Below are 13,218 nucleotides of genomic sequence, written 5' to 3'. Positions count from 1 at the left end.
TAGCAACAATTTTTAAGATACAATATCAATAGCACAACATATAAAAGAAAGAATTTAAGCTTTACTAAATCAGTGAGTCAAAAAAAATGTACTCTGCTCTGCAAAAATACTGTCAAGAAACTGACAAGACAAGTCACAAATTGGGAAACAGAAATATTTCTAAAACATATAGCTGGTAATGGGGCGCCTAGGTGGCTCAGTCAGTTAAGCATCCAACTTTGGCTCAGGTCATGATCTCGTGGTCTATGAGCTTGAGCCCCACATCGAGCTCTGTGCTGACAGCTCAGAGCTTGGAGCCTGCTTTGGATTATGTCTCCCTCTCTCTCTGCCCCTACCCCACTCATACTCTGTCTCTCTCTGTCTCTCAAAAATAAATAAATGTTTAAAAAAATTTTAAACATATAGCCGGTAAATGTTATTCAAAAATGCAAACACTTAATATTCAACAATAAAAAACAAAAAACTCAATATTAAGTAGGTAAAATAATCCTGGCCGCTTACCAAAGAACATGTACAGATGGCAAATAAGCATATGAAAAGATGCTCAACATCATTAGAGAATTACAAATTAATAAATAGTGAGCTTTCCCACCCATTTCCCCCTCCTCCAGAGTGCCCTTCTGACTGCATCCCACTTAACTCCCAGCTCTGGGCTCCTGCTAAGCTAGCACCACCATTGACTCTCTAGCCATTGTCATGACCATCTACTGGCACCTCACCCACCATGATGAGATGTTCTCCAATATCTACAAGCTGGGTTGTGCTTGGAGGTAGAGGGAAATATGGTCAGTAAGATAGAGAGTAACACTGGTGATTTGCTCATTAATGGAAATGCCTTCACTGGAGGCCCCATAGAAAGCATGGTAATCACTGATGTTGATATTGTCATGAACCATCACTTGCAAGAAACCGGAGTCACAGGAGGAGCCTACAAGAAGTACATCATGGATGATATGAAATCAATTAAAGGCAAACTTGAAGAATGGAGACCTAGAAAGAGTTAAACTGTTTATGACAAGGGCTGCAGAACAAATCAAGTACAACCTTGCTAATTTCAAAAACTACCAGTTCCTTATTGGTGATGCCATGAATGCAGATGACATGGTTGCTCTGCTGCATTACTGTGATGACGGTGCGGCCCCATATATGATTTTCTTTAAGGACGATTTACATGTGAAAAAATGTTAACACATTTGGCTGCTACTTTGGACATTATCACCCGTTGTCATAGTTGACTGCTGCTTTTCATCCACACAACACCAGAAGTTAGACAAAGGGATTGTTGTCATCTTGAGCTCTTTATTTATTTTAACCTTGATTATTTGGAGTAGAGGCATTGTTTTTCAGCAAAAGAAACATTTCATGTAGGTTGCCTAAAAACAAAATGCGTTTAAATTCAAAACAACAGCAACAACAGTGAGATACGAATTCACATCTCTTAGAGTGGCCAAAATTCAAAATACTGATGATATCAAATGTTGATGAGGATGTGGAATAATAAGAACTCTCATTTATTGCCTCTGGAAATGCAAAATGACACAGCCAGTTTGGAAGACAGTTTGGACTTCCTTACAAAACTAAATATATTCTGATGATAAAATGTTTCAGCTGTGCTTCTTAGCATTTACTTCAATGAATTGAAAACTTACATCCATACAAAATCCTGTGTATGGAAGTGTATAGCAACTTAATTCATAATTGCCAAAACATGGAAGAAAGCAAGGTGTCATTTAGTAAGTAGAAATATTAACTATGGTATATACAGAAAATGGAATATTTTTTAGCCCTAAAAAATGAGCTATCAAGCCATGCATGATATGGGGGAAATTTAAATGCAAGCTACAAGTGAATAAAGCAATCTGAAAAGGTTACATAGTGTGTGATTCCAACTATATGATATTCTGGGAAACACAAAACTATTGAAACAGTAAAGGATCAGTAGTTGTCAGAGGTTACTTTAGGGAGGATGTAGAGAAAATGAGGCAGTGCACAGAGACTTTTTAGGGCAGTGAAACTACTCTGTATGATATCATAATGGTAGATACATGTCATTCATTTGTCAAAAGCTATACACGATATGCTAAGGGTGAACTCTAATGTAAATTATGGACTCTGGGTGATAATGATCTATCAGTGTAGGCTTATTAATTAGAACAAGTGTACCAACCTTTGCAAGATGTTGACAGTGAGGCTATGAGGGCAGGGAATGTATAGAAAATCTGTAACTTTCAGTCAACTTTTTTGTGAACCTAAAGCCACTTATAAAATTACTCTAAAAACAGGGGCATCTGTGTGGCTCAGTCAGTTAAGTGTCCGACTTTAGCTCAGGTCATGATCTCACAGTTTGGTTTCTGAGTTGGGCTCTGTGCTGACAGTTCAGAGCCTGGAGCCTGCTTGAGATTCTGTGTGTGTGTGTCTCTCTCTGCCCCACCCCCGCTTGTACTCTGTGTCTCAAAAATGAATAAAAGTTAAAAACAATTTTAAATGCTCTAAAAAACAAAGTCTTTTTTTAAAAAGATAAATATGAGAAAATCATAGTTAGCTACTAAGGTGCTGCATTTTACGTGGACATTTATGTGTGTAAGAACTCCTTGATAGAATTATCTGTTCTATATATATANAACACCATCTGTTAAAGAGGCAATCTTTTTTCCACTGGATGTTCTTTTCTGCTTTGTCAAAGATTAGTTGGCTGTATAACTTTGGGTCCACTTCTGAGTTCTCAATTCTGTTCCATTGGTCTATGTGTCTGTTTTTGTGCCAATCTGTTCTATATTTTAATGTCAAAGAAAGTCTTTTGGGGATTGTTCTTGTTTTTTTTTTTTAAACCTCTACCTATGGCTTAAACAAAATTGTACCAAGGTAAATCATAGTCAAATCAGCACTCAATGACAAAGAGATTTTGCGCTAGGAAGAGATAAGCTATGAAAGCAGAGTTCCAAAGCTCTCCCTAAGGAAACTCCCCATATCAGGAACAGAGTATGAAGAAGTTCAAGGTAAAAGATGCTCTTGAAAACAATGAAACAAAGAAAGTGACCCTGACAAGAGTTCAAATATACGTGAAAAATCAATGAAAATGAGTAAATTTAAATAGAAAGGATGGCATATCTCTTCCTTTCACTTCTTTTAACTTATTTTTAAAAGCAATTAGATAAAACAACACATACAAAATTGTATGTTGTGCCCATAACATATAGAAATGTAATAATATTTGACAATTAATGCACAAAGTAGCTGAGTGGGAACAGGCCTAGATAGGAGTAAGACAAAGATACTAGATGAATCCACAAGAACAAATGAAAAGAGCCAAGAATGGTAAATAGGAAAGTTACTACAACAAACAGTAAAAACATACTCTTTCTTCTCCCAGCATCTTTACTACACTTGATCTTAGCCAAAAGGCCGAGAAGCGATCTCTCCCAGCATCTTTAAAAGACATAGATTATAGAAAGTAAAAATTATAACAATGTATTGTTGGGCTTGTACCATGCTCATACACATGTATTAATTTAGTGTTAAGTCCAAAGTAGATTCTGATAAGATATGTATGATAAGCCCTAGAGAAACAAAATAGCAGAAAACAGGGGCACCTGGGTGGCTCAGTTGGTTAAGCATTCAACTTGGGCTCAGGTCATGATCTCACAATTCATGAGTTTAAGCCCAACATGCTGACAGCTCAGAGCCTGAAGCGCCTTTGAATTCTGTGTCTCCCTCTCTCTGTGCCCCTCCCCTGCTCGCACTGTGTCTCCCTCTCTCAAAAATAAATAAATAAATAAATAAACATTAAAAAAAATTTTTTTTTAAGTTTTTACAAGCAGGGGCACCTGGGTGGCTCAGTTGGTTAAGTGTCTGACGTGGGCTCAGGTCATGATCTCGCAGTTCACAAGTTGGAGCCTGCATAGGGCTGTGTGCTAACAGCTCAGAGCCTGGAGCCTGCTTCAGATTCTGTGCCTCCCTCGCTCTCTGCCCCTCCGTGGCTCATGCACTTGCTCTCTCTGTTTCTCAAAAATAAACATTAAAAAAAACCCAGAAAACATATAGTAAAAAAACCATTTAAAGCATTAAAATATTAAACAGAAAACATTTACTTTATACAAAATAGAGCAATAATGGAGGGACAGATGAACAAAAAAAAATATGAGACATGCAAAAAAACAAAAGAAAAATATCACACAAAATCCAACTGTATCAATAATAACATAAAAGGTGAGTGAATTAAACCAACCCAAGTAACAAGCAGAGACAGGCAGACTGGATTAAGAAAAAACAAAACAAAAACACAAGATCTAACTCTGCATGAGACAGATACATTTTAAATTCACATAAAGGTACACATAGGTTGAAAGGAAAGGCATGAAAAAAGAAATATGCAAACAGCAGCCATGAGCGACCTGGAGTGCTATACTAGTATCAGTCAAAATAGCCTTTATAATGGGGGTGCCTGGGTGGCTCAGTCAGTTAAACCTCTGACTCTTGATTTTGGCTCAGGTCATGATCTCAGGTTCATGAGTTAAGGCCCCACACTGGGCTCTGCAGAGTGTAGCTTGCTTGGGATTCTCTTCTCTCTGTCTCTCTTTGCCCCTCCCCTGCTCGTGCTCTCTCTTTCTCTCTCTCTCTCTCTGTCTCCAAATAAGTAAACATTAAAAAAAAGTCTTTAAAACAAAAAGGGTACTAGAGATAAAGAAGGGCATTCTATAATAATGTATTGTTATATTGTATTATGCCTTTCATAAAAGGATTAATCCATCCAGAATATTTAGCAATTCTAAACACATTTGTGCCTAACCACTACATCTCAAAATACATGAACCAAATATTGGCGGAACTAAAAGAATAAACTGACAATCAACAGTAATAGTTGGAGTCATTAGTATCTCGCTTTCAGTAATGACTAGAACAGCTAGACAAAGAAGCAACAAGGAACTGAAGGCGATAAACAGACTAGACACAACAGACATCATTAAAACAATCTACTCAGCAGCTGAAAAATACATATTTTTCTCAAGTACATACGAAACACTCTCCAGGTTGGATCATAGGATTGGCCACAACGCAATCTTCAATAAACATAAAATTATTAAGATCATACAGAGTATGTTTTCTGATCACAATGGATTAACACTCTAAATCATTACAAAGAAATTTAGGCAATTCACAAATACGTGGAAATTAAACAGCAAATTCCTCCTTAACTAACGTGTCAAATAAGAAATCACAAGGGAAAGGAGAAAATATTTTAAGATGAAAATAAGGATGCAACAAACCAAAATTACAGGAATACAGCCAAATCAGTGTTTAGAAAGAAATTTATAGGGGCGCCTGGGTGGCTCAGTTGGTCAAGCATCTGACTTCCGCTCAGGTCATGATCTCACAGTTCGTGGGTTTGAGCCCCGCGTTGGGCTCTGTGCTGACAGCTAGCTCAGAGCCTGGAGCCTGCTTCAGATTTTGTGTCTCCCTCTCTCTCTGCTCCTCCTTCACTTATGCTTTGTTTCACTCTGTCTCAGAAATAAATAAACATAAAAAATTAAAAATAAAAAGAAAGAAGTTTATAGCTCTAAACACCTATGTTTAAAAAAAGAAAAACTTTAATGTAATATCCTAATCTTTCATCTTAAAGCAATGAAAAGAACAACCTAAACTAATCAGCATTGCTTCACTGGGTAGATTAAAATAATTCATATCCAATTAGGGAACTTATAGGGACAAGAAATATATTAAAATTTTCTCAGAAAATCCTACTGAGAAGTTGAATGGCTGTCTTAGCAGACTCCTTTCACTGGGAAACCATTTCACCTTGATCCTATAAAATCATCAAAGATATATGGCTATGCCCACAAAATATTTGTACCTTGAATTCATTAATGTATGGCCTTTGGTTTACACCGCTGTGCACAACAAAATCTGGTACCTGGGAAGAGATCATTTTTTTTGGAAAAAGCAATGAATACAACAGTCATAATCTCTCATTTGTTGATAAAAAACAAAGTTAAATATGTTTCTTCATGAGAAAAAAATTGATCTGGTTATACAATAATGTGACTTCTATGAGTTTACAATCATTAACATTACTTAGGAAGAAAAAAAAAGAGTTAACTAGACTATCCTTTATATAGCCATCTCTTAACTTTAGTCATTTAGAGGGAACTTGCTTGAAGTAGTTTTATCTATCACTAGTTTCAAATAGGATACATAAAGGGATGCCTGGGTGGCTCAGTCAGTTAAGAGCCTGACTTTGGCTCAGGTCATGACCTCATGGTTCGTGGGTTCGACCCGTGTGTCAGGCTCTGCGCTGACAGCTCAAAGCCTGGAGCCTGCTTCAGATTCTGTGTCTCCCTCTCTCTCTGCCCCTCCCCAGCTCTCACTCTGTCTCTCTGTGTGTCTCTCTCTCCCTCTCAAAACATATACATTAAAAAAAAAAAAAAAAGAATGGCTCTTTCCTTACACTTTACACTTGTGCCACTGCAATGGATGAAACAAAAATTGTATCTTTCCTAAATTGATCACAGAAACTGAGATTCTATTGTAGTTTCCAGTTTGTATTAAAAAAAAAATAGGATACATAAAAATGTGAAATTGACCACTTTATTCAAATTAGAACATAGACTTGGGATTCTATATTTTTGGAAGAAAATTAAATATTGAAAAACTGAAGATACCAAAAATGTCAAAGACCATTTAATCTACAAAGAAGTGTGACTTCAGAGAACACGTATTAGTATGTTTTTAGTACTAACTCTGCTGAATTCCCTATTTAAAATGCAACTCTTTATTTCTTGGTGGGATATTGCTCAAATAACTTGCTCAGGAAACACCAGGGCACTTTCTAACACATGAGTGTATGCTATTTGTGTACCTTAATTGTTAAATTGACAAAATAAACGAATACTTGAATCTTTTCTAATTAAATAGCATTTCCTTATTCTGAAAAGTTCATTTAATTGCCACAGTACATCAGTTTTTATGCTGAACGTTTAGTAGAGCCACAAGACAAAAGGAATTTTCCAGCTTGGAACACTTGACCTGAATCTTAAAATAGTAAATAATCTGCCAAGCATCCTCAAAGATAAAAAAGATTATAATTTCTTGGGAGTTAGTAGTTCCCAAGAATCTCTTTTGAATTCCATATTTTGTGCTTAAAGGAATAAGGACAATGAGATTCAGTTTTTTCCCCAGCATATGAATGGAAGAAAGTTCACACAGGCAAATGAGTAGGTTTATCTTTCAGTGAAAGAAAGTGCTTTATTTTTTTCAAATATTATGAAATACACAAGAAAGAATAAACATTATCTTCAAACTCAGTATAAAGTAGGGGTTGAATAAATTTCTAAAGTCATTTCATGTGACATCAGCACTCCTCAAATGAGAAACAATGTGATCAAGTTGTCTTTGCCGCCAACATTCTTATCACTAAGCTAATAAAGTTCTGGCTGCAGGAGTTGACGATTCAATATTTTGTGTCTCATTAGCGCCACCTGTTGAGTGCTGCTCGCATTTCATAAATCTCAATTACAAATAAACTGCTTGTAAAGGCAAGAAGAACCAAATCAAAATAACAAAAGAATGACAATGGGATTATTATATCTCCAGCAATTTCCTTTCATCTGTGCTATTTGAGTCTAGGTACAGTAACCAGATCAGTGAATGTGAGGTCAGAAGAATTAGCTTTAAATTTTGTTTATATAAGGATGATACTTAATTTGATTAATAGAGGCTTTACCTTGACAAAATCAAATATTATTAAGTCATAGTTCTCTTACACATGTCATGGGTTTATATCAATTATCTAAAATAATGCATGCAAAAAAAATCTTTGTAAACCACAAAACATTAAAAACGTAAAACATCCTATATTATTTAACCCATAATGAAATGGCATTTTCGCTTTTATTTTAATTTTTTCAAAAATTGTTAAAATTCCATAGCTGAATTTATTATCCAAGCTAGGCTGATACTTTAGTTTCCATTGATTTAAGCATGTGGAAAAGCTGAAATATTTCATTTCACTGGAAAGCATTTTCCTGCCTTTGATGGTTTGGAACACCCTTCTCATATCTTCTTATTTCCAAAAACAAAAATAAAGGAGTAGGCCTTAGAGCCTAAAGTCATTTTTGTTTTTCAGTTCTGAAATGCACTGAATCTCATACACCAAACATGGCATAAGATGATTTCACTAACAAAAATGTAGTTGGTAATTCAAATTTTTGATTTTGCTGAGACTCCTGAGTCATGAAGCACATGAAGAACTCAATGTGGTTAAATATCAAGTTCATTGACTTTTGGCTGTTGGTGAGTATTATGAAACAGGATGATTTCATGTAAGAAAAGTTCCTCCCTCTAACTCTGGTTCTTTCACCACCTACCTGCAGATCTTGTCTAAAGTAATAAGATAATAATAAAAAAAAACAAAACAATATAAAATAATAAGTAATAAAATAAAAAGGAAATAATTCCATATATCTGATTAAGTGAATTCATTACACTCATTTTTATATATACATGGTACAGGTAGAACACCAGGACTGAGGAATCAAACAAATGCCTACATTGTTTATTTTCTTATCCACAGTATCCAATTATATAACAAGCAGCTTACAGAACTCGGAATCCTCTAAATATGCATAAACATTCAAATATTTGTCATGAACTGTCATGTTGCCTGAATTGTCAACTTTTACCTGAATGCTTCCTTTTCACAGGGAGGCTTTCATATTTTATAAATAGAAACATAGCCAAAACATTGAAGTCACTTACACTCTCTGGAAGCAAATACGTGAATGTTTAACAAGTATCTTCTTTTGGCCTGATACCTTCCTACATTCCTATCTTCTTGGCTGACCCTACTCATTCCCCAAAGGTTTCTCAGCATGAAGAACCCAATTATCAAATAGGAAAAGTTCCACTCAAAGCCGATACATACAGTTACAAAGTGCTCTGGAGAGGTTAAAAGACTGATATGAATTTGGTCCACTGAATATAACCTGCAGCAATATTGCCAGAGAGGACAAGAATTTGAATGAGCTTAGGTTGGAAAAATAAATTACTTTGTCGCCTTGAAGGCAATCTCCATGGGTCAAGGCTAAGGTCTTTTTCTTTGGTGTTGTGTGGAGAATCATCTCTATCGCTGTTTTTTCCAGATAAGTAGGTGGTTTTGACATTTTTGTGGTTAGTAATCTGATATTTTTTCACAAATTGTCTTTCAGAAAATGGAAAAAGTTCTCATTAGTTGAATGAGAATGATTGATCATACTAACAAATGTCTTTCTCAAAATCTATCATGACTTTAAATCAAGACCAGGGTATTAATAAGACTACTACCTTCCTCATATTTATTTTTTCTCTCTAACCTTATATGTCTATATGTTTCTAGCTAATAACAACAGCAGAAGAAAATAACATCTTGGTCCAAGAAACATAGTCTTGTTAATATTTATTTAAGAGGTACTGATCTAATAATGATCATCAGTAAACATTTCAGTCAAAAAAAGAAAAATGCATTTGTGTCTACAAATGTATTGAATTCCCATACACAAAACTTTAATTCAAGGAGAAAAACAGACTAGCCCTGAAACTAACAATGGTGGCATAAAACATAATCATTGTGAAGGTCAATACAATTTACTGATTAGAGTTTGTATGCCAACTATCCAGCTAGACAATCTACATTCATTATCTTATATATTATTATCAATAGTATGAATTTGAATTTGGATAATATGAATATGAGTGAATTTCATATTTTATCCCCATTTTCCAGGGAAGAAAACTAAACCTAGAGAGGTAAAATAATATATCCGAGGTCAATCAACTAGGCAATGACAGAAAAGAGAACTGAAATCTAGCAAATGTCCATTCTTTAAGCCCCACATTCTGGCAAGGAGCTGTATCTGTAAGGATTAAGAGGTACTTTTCCTAATTCACTTAGAGTCAGTCTGCTCACCATGCTGTGTGCCTATGAGACTGTCCGTCCAAATGAAGTGGGTTTTTCTAATTTGTTTACAGATGTCAAGTGGCCTAGTATTAGCCCTGTATGTTGCCAAATGTTTTGAAAATTCAGAGAGAACGTTTGCTGCTTGCTCAGTTGATCAGTAATGAAATCATAGACGTAAGAAATTTAAATTTTGCCGTACAAAATGGGTATGATTTTAGTGAGGAAAATAAACAGTATGGTGGGAAAATAAAATAGTGCATTCTTGGAAAATAGAAAGGATCTACATATGGAAATGAATAATGCACATTTGAGGTATACGACATGGTCTGGAGTGGGTGAAGCATAGATTTTTCTAGAAGGATGGGAGAACAGACTGAAAAAAGCCAACTTGTGGAATACTCATAATGCTAAATTAAGGCATGTTGTCTATGGTCATTAAGATTTGGGGAGCAAAGAGGTTTTTGGAGGGAAACAACAAAACCATATGTAGGACAATTATTCTGACATTGTGTGTAGAAGCATTTGAGCACGTAATATGGCAATAAGAAACAGTCTCAAACTATAATACCTGACCTGAACTATGCTAGCAGAGGTGGAGGAAAGAGGAGAGATAATCACTAGAAATACATTATAGTTCTTTCTTCCTATGAATGCTTTTTTTAAAGTTCTTAGTTCTAATATTTTTCCATGTATACATCAAGTTAAAACATTAAGGTCTTTTGAGATCTGATATAGGAGTAATGGTTATGAAAAATTATCCAAAGACCTTGAATTGTGATTTCACAGAAATATTAAATCAAAGAAAGAACTTCCATATCCATTGCTCTCTGCAGACTCTTAATCTCACAAAAAGATACACTTACCTAAACACATATACCCACATTTACACAAAAATATATCTTCAGCCTACAATCATTATAAGAAGCTATACATAGAATATTTGGCTCCAAGGGGGTGTGAAGAGTTGTTAAAATCTTATTTGGACACAGAGAAAACCAAGTTTTCTATATTTAGAAACTTTTATAAAGGATTCAAGGATAAACCACTAGAGAGAGAGAGCACACAGTGGGGAAGAGGCAGAGAGAGAGAGAGAGAGAGAGAGAGAGAGAGAGAGAATTCCAAGCAGGTGCCACACCACCAGCACAGAGCCCCATGCGAGGCTCAAACTCAAATCATGAGATCATGACCTGAGCCAAGTCAGACACTTAACTGACTGAGTCACCCAGGTACCCCTACTGACAGTCTTAAAACCCTAATAAATTGTTGATGCTTTTGAGTTCTGATGTATCAGCAATCAATGGAAGGTCTCTATATCAGATCTGTGATACCATTCAATTCCAAATTGCTCTATCAACTCCAGGAAATTGACCCCAGAAGAGTTTTGCTTTTTCACAAGATCTTTTCAGGTCATTTAATAACAAATGAGCAATTTTCAGCCTGGTAGTATTGAGGCATTCTTTTATTTTCTTATCCATTTACGTTTTTATTCATAATTCAGTGTTATATGTTTTTTAACAGATCTGTTGGCACAAAGTCCTCTTTCAGCTTATTGTTACATACTGCGAGGTTTAATGACTGTTAGCCAGATAACTTCATATTATTATCTTCATCCTTAATATAATTGCTTTTAATAAATAAACCTCTGACATTATCATGATTAACATTACTAGAAACCTGCCACCTCGCCCAAAATAAGAAGTTCCATATTAATTTTACAGATTAAAAAATGCTATGAGAAACTTGCAGCACAACACTCATCTTAGCTATTTTTATCTCAATAACAAACAAAAAATGAGATTGGTATCCATTAACTGCAGTGTCTAAGAATGCTTGTGATCATAGGTTCGCTAGATATCTACAGGACCTTTTAATACGTCTTGAAAAGTTTATGCCCCTAACATATAAAGCTGGAAAAATCATTCCTTCTGAAACTATCAGAATATTGGATGGTTTTAGTTCATATGACTCATAAAACTCAAATAATTATAGTCATGAGCATATTAACAAAGTCATCTCACATATGGTTTCATATTTTACTAGCTTCAGTACATTTCCATCCCAAGATCTATATTAACATTTTAAAGATAAATTAGCACATTCCAATACTTAATAAGTAAGAATTCATAGAAAAATGGCAATTAAATTTTCCTTATAAAAAGAAGCAAAGGTGGCTTATATATTAGGTGTTCAAAACAGAGAAAGGCATTAATCAGCTTTCAAAGGCTAAATTTGTCTCAAGCTCATTATTATTCAAAGCAATGAATTTTCTCTGGTAACATGTCACAGAGGGAATAAGGAATGGAAATTCTAATGATAGCCCAGCAATTTAGCATGGGGTTTTAATTCAGTAATCTGGAGTTTGTGCACATAAGACTGAATATATGCACTAAAGCTTGATTCTATAAGCATTTCATAAATTAAAGGAATGCTATGTATTTCAAAAATACAAAATAGGAGTCCACAGATAGTAAAATAAAGCAGCAGTTACCAAACATAGAAGGGTCACAATTCTCCCCACACAAAAGCATACAACAGGGATATTTACAATTTCTCAGTATATCCAACATTGAAAACTTACAACAAACTGATGACTTACAGAACTTATATTGGTGAAAATTGGAGTGAAATAAGGAATAACCACCAACAAAGAGGAGTACTAGACATGAGCTTCCTAAGTTTTAGTCTATAGCAAATAATTTTTAAAAAAACAAACCATATGCGATCAGATGTGCACCCCCCTAAAGCTACCTGGTTCATGAAAAATAAATAAATAAAACTGGGCATGCCCAAATGAAAAATTCAATATTTTTCAGAAAGATGAGAATAACCTTCAACTAATAAATCTAAAGGATCCATCAGTGCCACAATGCTCACTAACTCTTTCAGCATTGAAACAATTTGAAATCACGTGAACACTTGAACATGTAGAAAGGTGTAGGCTAACACACTCCTATTTGTAGTCATCACAAAGATATTAATAGGAATATTAATCACGTGCACAGAGCCAATCCTGATGTGCAAGGTTTTCATTTGCGAATGGCAATTTGTGGTCACTTCAGATAAGAGCCCTCCAAAATCACATTTAGAAGACGCAGGTAGTTTCATAATGAAGAATCTTTCCATTGAGAAAATGCCAGACTATCCTTTTAGGTTTATCTAGGAATCGCTCTTAGGAGAAATGCCTATGTGTAAAGATCTTTTGAGTTATAATGATTATTTTGAAAGTGTCAGGGGACCTGAAAGATTTTGAGAAGTTAATGTGAATCTGAGGGCCAGGAAATATTTCATCT

The 13,218-nt window shown here is 35.1% G+C and overlaps 2 pseudogenes; one reads left to right on the top strand and one right to left on the bottom strand.

Moving 5' to 3' along the window:
* Nucleotides 1-696: 696 nt before the first annotated feature.
* Nucleotides 697-1,188, top strand: LOC144241565 (translationally-controlled tumor protein-like; annotated as a pseudogene).
* A 2,135-nt stretch (nucleotides 1,189-3,323) lies between these two features.
* Nucleotides 3,324-3,414, bottom strand: LOC144241603 (U2 spliceosomal RNA; annotated as a pseudogene).
* Nucleotides 3,415-13,218: the final 9,804 nt, after the last annotated feature.

The sequence above is a fragment of the Crocuta crocuta genome, unplaced genomic scaffold (genome assembly GCF_008692635.1).
Source record: "Crocuta crocuta isolate KB4526 unplaced genomic scaffold, BGI_CrCroc_1.0 scaffold25, whole genome shotgun sequence".
Classification (NCBI taxonomy): domain Eukaryota; kingdom Metazoa; phylum Chordata; class Mammalia; order Carnivora; family Hyaenidae; genus Crocuta; species Crocuta crocuta.
Note: the sequence above shows the minus strand (reverse complement) of the source record. Positions and strands in the feature narration are given on the sequence as shown.